At 44.8% G+C, this 15,191-nt stretch overlaps 1 protein-coding gene across 1 annotated transcript in view; it reads left to right on the forward strand.

The window, feature by feature from the left end:
* IL37 (interleukin 37) overlaps nt 1-15,191 on the forward strand; it is a 133,072-nt gene that overhangs the window by 65,669 nt on the left and 52,212 nt on the right. The gene's annotated exons all lie outside the window — the stretch shown is intronic.

Here is a 15,191-nt window from a genome sequence, read left to right on the forward strand (position 1 = left end):
CAACACGGGCATCCCATACAGGGGCTAGTTCGTGTCCTGGCTGCTCCACTCGCTGTTAATGGCTTGGGAAAAGCAGTGGAAGATGGTCCAAGTGTTTGGATCCCTGCCACCCACATGGGAGACCCAGATGAAGCTCCTGGCTTAGGAGGTGTTTTCTCCAGACTCATATTTTAACTACAGACCTGATGCAGCCATCTGGCTATTCTGTAAGAATCTCCAACTTAACCTTTCCTAATCAGAACTCTTGATATTCCTGCCGAACCTGTCCTTCCTTCTGTCTCCCACTTCCCACTAAATGGCACTCTGACTACCCATTGCTCAAGTTAACAATCCAGACCATCCTGGATTCCCTCACTGCCCTCACCCTGTCTGTCAATATTCAGGGGGTGAGGAGGGAATGGCTCTGCCTCTGAAATGGACCCTGCCTTTGTCTTGTCAGTCATCCCAGCTTCCTCATGGGGTTCCACCCTCCTCATCCCAGGTATTCTCTCATTACCCTCACTGGGCGGTCTGCCAAGCCAAGCCTGTACATAAATGCAACCAGGAAATCTGAAGTGTAAGCAATATAATTGTGTGGAGTCTCAGTTACCAGTTTTTCTTCCTGAAACATTTTCTATTTATGTCTGAAAGCACGTCACTTTTCTTCACTTGCCTACTAACAGACTTTGTTAGTTGACATATGTGTTGATAGCATCAGTACTAAGTTGATTGTTTTTGAATACTCAGCTTCAAGGACTCGCGTCCATATGTATGGGAGTTATACTTTGTAAAGGGTTTTCCAAAACAAACAAAAATTTGGGATGTTCTCATGGAGCAGGACTCTTGAATTAGATTCTTAGAGGGAGCACCACAAGCTTCCAGTTTGCCATTAAAGTTTCAATGTCAACCAATGGTGAAGCTGCCTTGGTTCAAATGCATGGCCATAGCATTGGCTACTCGGATGTTCCTTGTTTCTATTGATGTGTCAGGGGTCCCAACCCTTTGGGTAATTAATAATACTCAGATTCACAAGCATCAGTTGGCTAGAATGCCATTATGTTAGATTTATGAAGATGGTCATGGTTATAGTGATGGTAATTTGGTAAAGTCCGAATCAGGGTTAGAATTCTGACAAATACATAGCAAATGAGAGAACTATGAGGTTAAATACTGGGTTTTCTTGGAAAATCTGAATGTTCCCTGAAAATCTGAATATATGAGAGCATTCTAAAAAGTTTGTGGGAAAATGGAATTAAAATAAGCTTATTCTGGGGAAAAAATTGAAATTCCTGCATTTTTTCACAAAACACATTTTCATAAATTTTAAAAAGACTCATCACATGCATAAATTTCAAATTTTTTTGCACTAAAATAGGCTTATCTTTAAATTCCATTTTTATGAATTTTTGAAGTATTATGACTGTCATTGACATATCTTTCTTGGGAATATGAGTCATACTCCTAATATTAAAAGATATGAAAGAGACTGGAGTTGTGGTACAGTGACTTAAGTCACTGCTTGTGATCCAGCTCCCTGTTAATATACCTGGGGAAGCAGCAGAAGATAGCCCAAGTCTTTGGATCCCTGCTACCCATGTGGGAAACCTGCATGGAGTTCCAGGCTCCTGGCTTCAGCCTGACACAGCCCCGGCCATCATGGCCCTTTTTGGAGTGAATCAGTGGATGGAAATCAATCTCTCTCTCTCTCTCTCTCTCTCTCTCTCTTTCTCCCCTTCACTCTGAGTCACTCTGCCTTTCAAATAAATAAGTCTTTAAAGAAAGATATGGGAAACAAAATTAAGAATGCATTGTTGGCAGTTTTCTTATAAAATATAGACTGGTTCCTGTCATTCCCTGGTCCCCATTCGTGAGTGGTTTCTCCCTTGTCTACTGAATAAGTAGGAATTTCTGTCTTTGGTGACATGGCTCAATGTAGACTCTGTGGGGGTTTTCCCGACTTAAGACAAATCTTAAGTAAAACAGATTTTGAAATACATTTCTGGACTCACAGTAAGGAAAGAAATCTCTTTCTCTCCACTCCACCTCCCCAACAAAGTGAGCTCAACCCCAAAGTGGGGTTTGAGCAGCAGGTGTACACACATCAAAGGCAGATTCCAATCCAAGTAAAAACCCTTTCATCAGCAGTGCAACTGGTAGAGTCTTACACTATGGGTCAGAGGCAAGGTTGGAGGTGACTTCTGAACATGAAAGATCTGTCTCAATCTGGGACCTTCACGGTGTATCTAAGTGCATTCCTGGTCGTTGGCTTCCTCAGTTCCTCAACAGAAGCAAACGTACATCCTCTCTGATGACAAGCCCCGCACCCCCAATTTATCCATAGATTACAGTTCTCACAGACTGAGATCAACCCTGTTCAAGCTTACAATGAAAGGTCACCAACACACAGAGCGGCAAACCATGAGTGACTTGCGTGAGAGTCAACAGAAGCAACACACACAGTTGGGACCTTCTCAGACTTCAGCTGCTAGACGGAGTGTCTAAGTGCCGCAGTGACAAACATTGATCTTGTACTTATCATGTGCCAGGCCCTCTTCTAAGCATTCACTTAGTGAAAGCAGGTGTTGATATAACATATAACCTTGTAGGAAGTGTTTAAGGATGTGAAAGATGAAATTTAAAAGTAAAACCTGGCAGGTTTGAAAAAGAAATGAAATGATCTCCTATAAGTAAAATATATAGTAGTTGAAATACATATCTTGGTGGATGAATTAAACAGTTGGAGAAATAGTTAATGAGCTGGGAGATAGTTCTGAAGAAATTATTCAGCATAGATAGAAGTAAATGGGAATTTTATAAGTAAAATTTGCAAAAATAGGTGGGAATTGTAAGAGAGAGGTTAAGTTTTATGGAGGGTATGAGAATTAATGCTGGTCTAGCTGGAGTTTTGGAAGAAAAGAATAGAGAGAATGGAAGGGCAATATTTTAAAAGATAGCTGAGAAAATTTCAGCACCAGTGTAAAGTCTGACTTCAGAGATAGGGGCAGCACAAGGTACACCACAGAGGGTAAATAAACACACCACAAATGAATTGTAGCAAAACCACTCAATGAGGGCAAAAAAGAAGCTCTTAAGATCAGTCAGAGGGAAAAAAAATTAGGCCTCCTAGAAAGAAATGGCAGTCATAGCAGCCGACATCTCAGCAATGCAAGCCAAAACCCAGGGAACACTATCTTCAAAACATGGAGATAGTCAGTCCGTCCTTGAAGAGTAAGGATGAAGGATGCTTTGGTGGGAGACCCATTGTGCCTTACAGAAAATGTCAACCTCAGCACAAGGAATGAAAGTAATATAAAAATGTTTTCATACAACAAAAACTGAGTTTACCACTAGCAGATGCAGACAAAAAAAAATCCCATGAAGAAGATATGAGATTAATAAAGAAATTGTGGATAAAGAAATTGTTCAAATTATAGATGAATTTAAAAAACCATCATTTGTGGGGCTGGCGCTGTGGCTCAGTGGGTTAACTCCTTAGCCTGAAAGCACCGGCATCCCATGTGGGCGCCAGTTCTAGTTCCGGCTGCTCCTCTTCCAATCCAGCTCTCTGCTATGGTCTGGGAAATCAGTAGAAGATGGCCCAAGTCCTTGGGCTGCTGCACCCATGTGGGAGACCTGGAAGAGACTCCTGGCTACTGGTTTCGGATCAGCACAGCTCTAGCCATTGTGGCCATCTGGAGAGTGAACCATGGGACAGAAGACTCCTCTCTCTCTCTCTCTCTCTCTCTGCCTCTTCTCTCTCTGTGTAACTCTGACTTTCAAATAAATAATAAATAAATCTTTAAAAAAATCAATCAATAAAAACCAGTCATTCGTGTAAATAATAATACCAACAATGATGCTATGAGTAATTATGTGGTGAGGTTAAAGAAACAGAGCTAAAGTACTAGACAACTAAATATGGAAAATAGGGGGCCGGCACTGTAGCACAGCTGTTTAACATCCTGACCTGAAGTGCCAGCATCCCCTATGGGTGCCAGTTTGAGACCCAGCTGCTCCACCTCCCATCCAGCTCTCTGCTATGGCCTGGGAAAGCAGTGGAAGATGGCCCAAGGCCTTAGGTTGCTGTACCCATGTGAGAGACCAGGAGGAAGCCCCTGACTCCGGGCTTCAGATTGGCGCTGCTTCCACTGTTGCGGCCAATTGGGGAGTGAACCATCCAATGGAAGACCTCTCTCTCTCTCTCTCTTCCTCTCCTCTCTCTGTGTAACTCTGACTTACAAATAAATAAATAAATCTTTAAAAAAATGAAAAATAGGAGTTACTTGGAAATTTAACATTTTAGAATTCTTCTATGCTTTCAGAGAGGAGCAAAAATGTTAATTTTTGACTGTTAATTATACAATGTAAATTATTAAGGATCACTATAAAAATAAGGGAAATAGAGGGGATAGCTTCTGAAACAAAGGAAAAACATGGGATTTAACAAATCTTCTTTTAAAAAAATTTATTTTAGTTATTTGAAAGGCAGGATTACAGAGAGATGTAGGGGAGGGGGGAGAGAGAGAGGTATCAATCTTCCATCCACTGGGTCACTCCCCAAATGGCTGCAACAGCCAGGGTGGGGCCAGGTGGAAGTCAGGAGCCTGGGACTCCATCTGGGTCTCCCTGGTAGGTGGCAAGAGCCCAAGTATTTGGGCTGCTCTCTCAGGCACATTACCAGGGAGCTCGATGGGAAGCGCAGCAGTAGGACTTGACCCGACATTCACATGGTGTGCTGGTGTCACAGGCAGTGACCACAGTGCTGGTCCCATTTAACTAAAATTTTAATGGATCAAAAAAAATACCTAGAAGGAGAAAATAAAGGCACAAAAAATCAGGACAAATAAAAGTAGGAAATAAAAAGGTAGAAGCAAATTCAGAGATATCAACAATATACTAAATTCATTACTGAAAGATGAAGACAAATACTAACAACAACACAAATTCTGGAGTGACCACAGTAGTATCAGTCAGAATGGGCTGTAAGTTAAGAAGTTTTATTGTGAGAATCACCACATGACAATCAAACTTCAATTCACAGGAAAGGCAGAGCATTCTAAACTTAGCCAGGCAAAGCAGCTTTAAAGTAAATAAAACTAGCACGACATTAATGAAAAATGTACAAATTCATCCATATAGAGGGAAATTTTGTACTTATTTCTTTTAATTATGTAAAGGTCCCATGGACAAAAAAATCGGTAACATGTAAACAGTGCAGGGCCAGCGTTGTGGTGTAGTGGGTAAAGCTGCCACATGCCATGCCAGCGTCCCATATAGGATGTGGGCGCTGGTTCATGTCTGGGCTGCTCCACTGCCAGTCCAGCTCCCTGCTAATGGTATGGGAAAAGCAGAAGATGGCCCAAGTGTTTGGGCCCTTGCCATCATGTGCTGTGGGTAACAATGATGAAGCTCCTGAGTTCAGTTTGGGCCAGCCCTGGCTGTTGCAGCCATTGGGGGAGTGAACTAGCAGATGGAAGAACTCTCTCTGTGTCTCCCTCTCTGTCTGTAACACTGCCTTCGTCCTGTTGCAGATCCTCTGGAGCGGTGGCTTCTGTGTGTTCATCCCTAGATCAGTGCCAGTTAATAATGGGCCAAGCACACTGAAAAAACCGAAAGCCCTGTGCTTGCTATTGCAATAGACTGAGTGCTGTTGATAACACTCCTTTCTTTCCTCTGAGCTCATGTCTCAAGAGGAGGCGAGGTGGAAAAATTACCTGTCTTGTATGAAATACTGCTGAGAGTAGGTGACACTTGTTATTTTTTATTAATGTGCTTGTTAAAATAAAAAAGTTACTTACCTGCATTTTAATAGAGATTGCATGAGACGTTAAAATGTCTGCAAACAGGTTTCTAAAATCATAACTCTGATCCTGCCAGACCTCCTGCCCCCATCTGAAAATGTGACTGCCTCCCTCCACAAGCAGAAGGGAACCCTTGCTCCTTAGCCAATCCGGGTCCTTCCCCACAGGCTCACTACTGCTCGGCTGTGCCACCGTGTGCCTGTCACACAGACCGTTCCAAACTTCCCCTTCCCCTCCCTGTTCTTTCAGCTTGCTTGGTTCCCTCCAGCACCACATCCTCTTTTGTGCACATGTTTGCCTGTGGATATCCTGGGGAACCCTCAAAAGCCACATGCAACCCTGCCCCCTTCACAATGCTGGAAGGAGCCAGTCTATGCCACCCCAGAATTCGCCTCTTTTGCATAGGAATTGCTGAGTTGAAGGCACTTAAAAAGCCAATGCAGGAAGGCTCTCTGTTTGCCTAACAGCCAGACACAGAGGAAAGATACCCAGCCCCCACCTCCACCAGCGAGAACACGGGGCCTCCACTGGGGCCTGCGTTAGACCCTTCCAGGCCTAGAGCTGCTCCCAGAGGGATGTCCCTCCCCAAGCGTCACTCGGCAGCCTGTGCCTGCCAGTTATTCGCCTTCCCAGGAGCGGCAGCCCTTGGAGCCTGGGAGCTCTTTTCTTTGGCCGCAGCACATCACTCAACAGTCACAATTCTTTGTTGAAGATGCTACACAGACTGGAGTTCAAAACCACCTCTTTGAGAACGACTCATTCCCGAGTGTGTCCCAGGTGCATATGACAGAGCGCCGTTAGCAAACCTGTCTGTTTCTCTCCTGCTCATCCGTGTTTTGTTACGGGGGTCTGTTCTAACTAAGAATTGCTGAAGACTTCTGTATCCCTCAGCCATCTGAAGTCTCTTCGTCATCCTAGGTTGCTTGGATCTTCTCTGTGATGTCTACATTGTGACTTATTTGAGCTTGGTACCCATCCTCTCCCCAGAAGCAGTGTGAGGGCATTGTGATTGCAACCTGGCTCTCTGTTAAAAAGGCCTGGATTTAAATCATGTCTGTAGGGGCAAGCATTTGGTGCAGCAGCTAGAACACCTCTTGCAACGCCTGCGTCCCACATCGGGGTGTCTGGGTTCAGGACCTAGCTCCAACGTGACTCTAGCTTCCTGCACATGTACGCCCTAGAAGGCAGCAGGTGATGGCTCAAGTAGTTGGGTCCTTGCGTCTTATGTGGGAGACCTGGATGGAGTTCTGGGCTCCGGGCTGTGGTGTGGCCCACCCTTGGCTGTTGAGGGCATTTGGGGAGTGAATTACAAATGAGATCCATCTCTTGGTCCCCCCCCCCTTCCTCCCTCCCTCCCCCTACCTTCTTTCAAAGAAATTAAGTAAATACTTTTTTAAAAGTAAATCTTGTGCACACCACTTTCTAACTGAGAAAAATTGCTTAACCTCTCTGAGCCTAATCTCTCCATCTGCATGAAGAGGTAATGGTAAGCCTCTCGTCTGAGGCTCCCACAGGCACTGCCCCCAGCACAGCGGCCCCGAGGGTAAGCACTAGGCTGGCGTCAGAGACGTGAGGATGGCGGCTCCTCCTTCCGTGTCTCCCTCAGTGATCAGTTGCTTCTCCTGTGACTAGCGCAGGCCTCAACTAGTACCTGTTTGTGTGACCGTGTATGTATCAGGTCTCAAAGTAATCTCCAGTGTTCCTCCAGCTTAAGCAAGAACAGAAAGCTACAGCTGAATGCTGCCTCCCCTCTTGGATAGCCTCTCTCGCGCCAGTCTTCCTTGGCCTCTCTCTCACCTTCCACAAAGAAACCGCCCTTGGTTCCTGTCCATTTTCTGAACCTGTTCTCCCCTTCCCAATGATTCTGGGAATTGCCTGATAACTTTTAGTACATTTTCCCCAACGTTTTCAGCACATTTTAAGTTCAGTTAGTCTTAAATCTCCATTTCCTATCCTGCAGAATCTTAACTGATGGGTACCCATGGATCTGCTCACGGTGACTGACCTGTCACAGTAATATTGCCAACACGGCACACAGCCCTTTCCACATTTGTGTTCCCTAAGGGTGGAATGGCTGTCACTGGCGGCATATGAGACAATTTCAGATCTCAGAATATACTTTTATATTGTGGGCAACTTATAACTGCATTGTTCACCTAAATTCAGATTTACGTATCACATACGGAACTGAAGACAGGAATTTTGTTGATGTGAACTTTTGATAATAAGGTCAATAAACAGAATTTCCATCATGCAGTTTTTGAAGAATTCTGTTTTTCATTCCTTTAACCAATATTTATCTTAGTTGGTGGTTTAGCTTAGTTATGGACTGAGCAAATGTTTAGAATATCTTCATAAATGGTAGCTTTGGTTTTAGAGAAAAGTTATTCTGAGGCCCGTGTTTCTGGCAATAGCTAAACAGCATGGTGATTTATTTCTTAAGGCCTATTCTGGATTGTGACAGTAAAACCTATGTGTGGATGAGGCAAACCATTCTCTGCCTCTCTGTGTTGGGTAGGTGGGGAAGAGAGGAATAAGGGCTCCCAGAGTGAGAACTGAGCTAGGCACAGAAGAAATGGGGCTGGTGAGCTTCAATTAGGAGGGGTGTGCATTTACTGATCCTGCTACATGAAGGACACTGTGGGAGGCATTGGAGATGTAAAGTGGAGAGAGACAAGGTGTCTGAGCTCAAGCCGCTCCAAGGGTTTTGTGGCAGAGGGTGGGGAGAAGACAGACAAAATACTGATTATGACGAGTGTTGCAAATGCTGTGATGGAAATACTCGCAGGGAAACAGGAGGAAAGCCTGACTGGCTAGGGGGCACTGGGGGGCACATTCATGAGCAGCTGCCACTTGTCCAGCTGATTCCTGAAGGATGACAGGGGCACAAATGGGGACAGGGAGTGTCAGGCGAAAGAACTTGGGCAGGGGCTCCACAGAGAAGTGATGAGAGATGAAACGGAAAGGAGACAGGGCTCAGATTCGGAAGGACATTATCAGCAGATGGGGGATTCTGAGTGATACAATAGTTCGCATTTTATCAAGTTAATTCTTTACAACATTGTCGTAGAGTTGTTCAGATGCAAAGCAGGGAGACAGGTAGTTGGGAGGCGACTGGAAGGAGGCCTGACATAAGACAGCAGTGGTGGTGATAAAATGGAAGGGAAAGAGTCATGACTGTTTCGTAGAATTAGGATGGACTTCGTGACCAATTGGATTTGGGTGGGGGTTGGATATGCAAAATTGAGGATGATTCTGAGACTTCTAGGTTGACCCACTGAACTGATGTTATCTGATACCCCCAGGAGGAAGATCAGCTTTATCCACTTTGAAATGGGAAGGGGATGCTGTAAGAGGAATTAAGAAATTTAAGTTTGAATATATGAATTTGATATGCCTTTGGGATTCACATGTAGAGTCCTCTAGACAATGGGGAGTAAATATGTATATTTCTTAGTAACTGAGAGACAATATAGACCCACAGCATTAAGGAGACAGCAAGCTTACTTAGAAGGACATACCTAGAACATGACACTCTACAATGGAAGAAAAGTCTGTCTATGCAATGAGGAATAAAAAGAACCTTGGTCTTGTGCAAATGTGCTTAAGAGTAAATGCGATAAGCTACAGAAGATGCTTCATACAAGGCCTTGGTGAGCACTTGATCAATATTATTGTTGTAATTTTTTCCCCAAGTAAGGTACCACTGGGGGAACCTTTGAATCCAAATTAAAAACAAGCAAGCAAAACAGTAAACCTATCTTCCTGAAGGGTCACTAAATCCTGGTGAGCAGATCTAAATAAAGCTGGCAGAGATAGCTGAGGGCTCTGTCTTCAACAGGAACAAGCAAGGTCAAAGAGGAGGTGGTAATGGGATTGAAAATGCTCTAAGCCTTGTGGTCATGAGGGTCCTCACTAAGACCCAGACTGACTTTTAAAAATGAGGAACAAGGTGCTTCTAGGCAATTTATTTTACTTTTTATAGTTTTCAAAATTTTATCTAAGGTATACAAGTTTCATGAATTTCATATATACAGATTTAGGAACATAGTGATACTTTCCACCCTACCCTCCCTCCTGCCCACGCTCCAACCCTTTTTCCTCCTCCTTCTCCTATTCCCACTTTTAATTTTTACAAAGATATATTTTCAGTTTCCTTTATGCTCATAAGGTTAACCTTACACTAAGTAAAGAATTCAACAAATAGTATGCAGAAAAAAAATACTGAATTTTCTTATTTGAGAGAGAGACAGAGAGAAATCCTCACTTGCTTGTTTGTTCCCCAAATGCTTGCAAAAGCCAGGGATGGGCCAGGCTGAAGCCAGGAGCCAGGAATCCCAACTGGGTCTCCCACACGGGTGGTAGGGGCCTAGGTACTTGAGCTGTCAGCTGCTGCATTCCCAGGGTGAGCATCAGCAGGAAGCTGGATCAGAAGAGGAGGAGCCACCACTTAAACCAGACACTCGGATGGGGATGTGGCCGTCCCAAGCCATGGTTTAACTGCTGCTCTAAATGCCTACCTTAGGCTGGCACCGCGGTTCACTAGGCTAATCCTCCGCCTGTGGTGCCGGCACCCCGGATTCTGGTCCTGGTTGGGGCACCGGATTCTGTCCGGTTGCTCCTCTTCCAGTCCAGTTATCTGCTGTGGCCCAGAAAGGCAGTGGAGATGGCCCAAGTGCTTGGGCCCTGCACCCGCATGGGAGACCAGGAAGAAGCACCTGGCTCCTGGCTTCGGATCGCGCAGCGCACTGGCTGTGGCGACCATTTGGGATGGGGAGGAGTCTCCATGTTGGGTAATCCCCATCCTCATTTGCTGGCCTTGTACCCAGAGCTGGACACACTACCACAGGTGGGAGGCTGAGTAGCAGAACTGGGATGGCACCTGCCAAGAGAGCCCAGACAACCTGTCTGGCCTTGCCTTCTGACCCACGTATTATCTTTGTAGCGTTGAATCATCTGTGTTTAATCTTACAGAAACTCTTTCCTGTGACAGATGGAGCCTGGGGCTTATGACTTTCAGTTTATGCAAGAGCTACAAGGAGCTCCAGTAGGAGGGACTGAGGTGGACACCAGAACTGGGTCTTATTTTCGTGGCTCAGAGTGAAGCCCCAGGTTTTGGGCAGAGTGCTCTCCTTCAACAGAAGAGGAGGACCTTTCTCTCTGTCTCTCTCTCTCTCACTGTCTAACTCTGCCTGTCAAAAAAAAAAAAAAATAGCTAAATGCCTATCTTAGATTATCTTTATTTTAAATGTTTTTTTTTTTTTTTTTTTTTTGACAGGCAGAGTGGACAGTGAGAGAGAGACAGAGAGAAAGGTCTTCCTTTGCCATTGGTTCACCCTCCAATGGCCGCTGCAGCCGGTGCGCTGCGGCGGGTGCACCACGCTGATCCGAAGCTGGGAGCCAGGTGCTTCTCCTGGTCTCCCATGCGGGTGCAGGGCCCAAGGACTTGGGCCATCCTCCACTGCACTCCCAGGCCACAGCAGAGAGCTGGCCTGGAAGAGGGGCAACCGGGACAGAATCCGGCACCCCGACCGGGACTAGAACTCAGTGTGCCGGCACCGCAAGGTGGAGGATTAGCCTATTGAGCCACGGCGCCGGCCTACCTTAAGTTTTAAATAAGACTCATTTGAGATTTCACCTCACCCCGGTTAGAATGGCTCACATACAGAAATCTACCAACAACAGATGCTGGCGAGGATGTGGGGAAAAAGGGACACTAACCCACTGTTGGTGGGAATGCAAACTGGTCAAGCCACTATGGAAATCAGTCTGGAGATTCCTCAGAAACCTGAATATAACCCTACCATTCGACCCAGCCATCCCACTCCTTGGAATTTACCCAAAGGAGTTTAAATTGACAAACAAAAAAGCGGTCTGCACCCTAATGTTTATTGCAGCACAATTCACAATAGCCAAGACCTGGAACCAACCTAAATGCCCATCAACGGTAGACTGGATAAAGAAATTATGGGATATGTATTCTTTAGAATACTATACCGCAGTAAGAAACAACGAAATCCAGTCATTTGCAACAAAATGGAGGAATCTGGAACACATCATGCTGAGTGAAGTAAGCCAGTCCCAAAGGGACAAATACCATATGTTCTCCCTGATTGGTGACAACTGACTGAACACCAAAAAGGAAACCTCCTGAAGTGAAATGGACACTATGAGAAATGGTGACTTGATCAGCATAGCCCTGACTGTTAATGGACAACTTAATACATTATTATTTATTACATTATTACATTATTATTACATTATTATTTTTTTGTCTGTTCTACTTAATATGACTGGTTTAATTCTGTAATTATCACACAGTTATTCTTAAGTGTTGAAAATTAACTGAAATGTGATCCCTGTTAAACATAAGAGTGGGAATAAGAGAGGGAAGAGATGTATAATTTGGGCATGCTCGGGCTGACTTGCCCCAATTGGTAGAGTTGGAAACATACCAGGGGATTCCAGTTCAATCCCATCAAGGTGGCATGTGCCAATGCCATCTCACTATTCCAAGTGATCAATTTCAGTTCACAATTGATCATAATGAAAGGACTAAGAGTCAAAGGGAGCACATAAACAAGTCTAGTATCTGCTAACACTAACCGATAGAATAAATAAAGGGGAGAGTGATCCAACATGGGAAGTGAGATACTCAGCAGACTCATAGAATGGCGGATGTCCTAAATAGCACTCTGGCCTCAGAATCAGCCCTAAAGGCACTCGGATCTGGCTGAAAAGCCCATGAGAGTATTTCAGGCATGGAAAGCCAAGACACTCTGGCAAAAAGATCTCTGTGAGTGAGATCCCAGTGGAAAGAACAGGTCTTCAAAGAGGGAGGTGCCTTTCTCTGAAGGGAGGAGAGAACCTCCACTTTGACTATGACCGTGTCTAAACAAGATAAGAGTTGGAGAACTCAAGGGGCTTCCATAGCCTTGGAAACTCATGACTGGTGCATAGGGAGATTACTGATGCCATAGACAGGAGTGTCAATTTGTAAAGTCAACAACAGGAGTCACTGTGCACTTACTCCTCATGTAGGATCTCTGTCCTTAATGTGCTGTACATTGAGGCTTAATGCTATAACGAGTACTCAAACAGTATATTTCACTTTGTGTTTCTATGGGGGTGCAAACGATTGAAATCTTTACTTAATGTACACTAAACTGATCTTCTGTAAAAAAAAAAAAAAAAAAAAAAAGAAATTATCAGTTCCCAACTTGACTCTCACTGGGATTAAACATGACAATAGGTCTGATCTGATTTCATCATCATTTAAAAAAAAATCATCTATTATTTTTCACTTTATGTTTCTGTGTGGGAGCAAACTGTTGAAATCCTTACTTAAGGTATACTAAGCTGATCTTCTGTATATTAAGATAATCGAAAATGAATCTTGATGTGAATGGAAGGGGAGAGGGAATGGGAAAGGGGAGGGTTGTGGGTGGGAGGGACAGTATTGGGGGGGGGAAGCCATTGTAACCCATGAGTCGTACTTTGGAAATTTATATTCATTAAATAAAAGATAAAAAAAAATAAAGCATACACCTGACACCTTGAAAAAAAAAATAAGACTCATTTGAAAGGCAGAGCAACAGAGGGGAACAAATGGAGAGAGAACTTCCATCTACTGGTTCACTCCCTAGCTGTGACTGGGCCAGGCTGAAGCCAACTAGGCATTTTAATAATCAGGGCACACATCGTGGGGAGAGTTGAGGGAGGCCATCAGAGAGAGAGCTCTGTGGACCCACTGGATGAACTGCTACATCAGCACAGTTCACCCTCTTTCCCTTGCACCTGTCTTGCAGGGTTTCCTCCCATGTCCTCAGCGCCTACATAGTTATAGCCCCCTTAGGACCCTGGAGCAGTGTAAAGAAGAGCTTCTCAAGGGACTGTGTGAAAAGTTATGCTGCTTGGCAAGGTTTTGCTGTCCTATCCCAGCTTGATTTCAGAAGTAGAATGCTCGGAGGTGGCTGCTGTCCAAGGGTTCAGCAGCTTCGCCACTCTCCTGACACACACTATCATACAATTGTCTTTCTGGGGCTTTCATTCTTCCTGCAAATTAAAAAAAAAATTTAACAATCTTTTTTAACAACAAAGAAAACAAGCAGTGCAAAAAATATTTTCTGTGCTCCATTTCTGTCCAGGGACAGATATTACAGCCCAAATACTACTATTGTCAAGTCTTTTATTTTTAGTACATATTTTTTGGCTTATGGAACTTATAGCTTTAGAAACTTGATTACCAGAGTTGATCACTATAGCTGTTAGCATGGCTATCACACAAAGATAGATACATGCGCTCAGTAGGGAGATTTCCTCTGGGGCTTGCTGGATGCTTGTTCTTCTTTTCTTATGCACAAGATGGGCTCAGGGTACCCTGAAAGTTAGGGTCAGCTGAGGGGAGAAGACTGGCATGGGCTAGCAGGAGTCCACTTGACATTGTTCAAGGTTGTCTGCAAGGATCCTCCCAGGAAACTACTTTCCAGAGGCTTTGGGGCTTTCTAGTCCCATTTGCTTTGGGCCACGTGCAACTTGGCTGATTGGATGGAATGTGCCCATGAGCCATGGAACTGGCTGCTGGGAAAAAGTGTTGGCAGGAACCAGAGGCTAGAAAGCATTGGCTTGTAGAAAATCCCATCAGAGGGGCTATGAGATAATGGTGAGCGCAGCGGTCATGGGAGTGATGGTGGGGGCAGAAGTGGCGGAAAATTACAGGACTATAAACTCCAAGGGATGCTGGTGACTTACCTGAGCTTTCTTGGCTCACTTTGGGCCCTAGAACAGCAGATAGACACATGGGCTGGTGGGTGGACATGCAGGCAGGTAGCTGTTCAATCAAGTTTGTTTTTAGAAGCAGTTCCAGTCAGGGAACGCTGACTCTTAGGTCAGGTTATGAGAGAGGACTCTGGTGTAACCCCTGGAGTCAGGCCACTCAGATGCTGAGAACTGCAAGGTCCTCTGTTGTATCCCAGACAGTGGCCCATCCAGCACGAGGGTCTTCATTGAAGCAGGGTCTGAGACGTGCAGGTAAACGGCGAGGAGATCAGGGAGGCCTGTTGCAATGCTAACCACGTACTCTGCCCAGAACACAAGTGTGCAGCATGTGCTGTCCCGGGAATGCAAACACACACTAGCAAGTAGGTAGTCACTTCATCTTTTGCCACCAGGACCTCATAGAAGTAGATTTGTCTCTGTTAGATGGGAAAATGTGTTGTACTTTGTACATAAAGAGATTGAGGAGCCTATTTCAACTGTGACCTGCCCCAGGCTAGAGGTTCTGACAGGTATCTGCTAGGCCAAGACTGGCCTCTGTGCAGTCTTGTGATCTCTTCCCCATCGGGGGAATGAATAGACTCTCTGCCCTAGCAATTGGAGGCCCCAGGCCCTAGGAATATGCATTGGCTATTT

The sequence above is a fragment of the Oryctolagus cuniculus genome, chromosome 2 (genome assembly GCF_964237555.1).
Source record: "Oryctolagus cuniculus chromosome 2, mOryCun1.1, whole genome shotgun sequence".
In the NCBI taxonomy this organism is placed as follows: Eukaryota; Metazoa; Chordata; class Mammalia; order Lagomorpha; family Leporidae; genus Oryctolagus; species Oryctolagus cuniculus.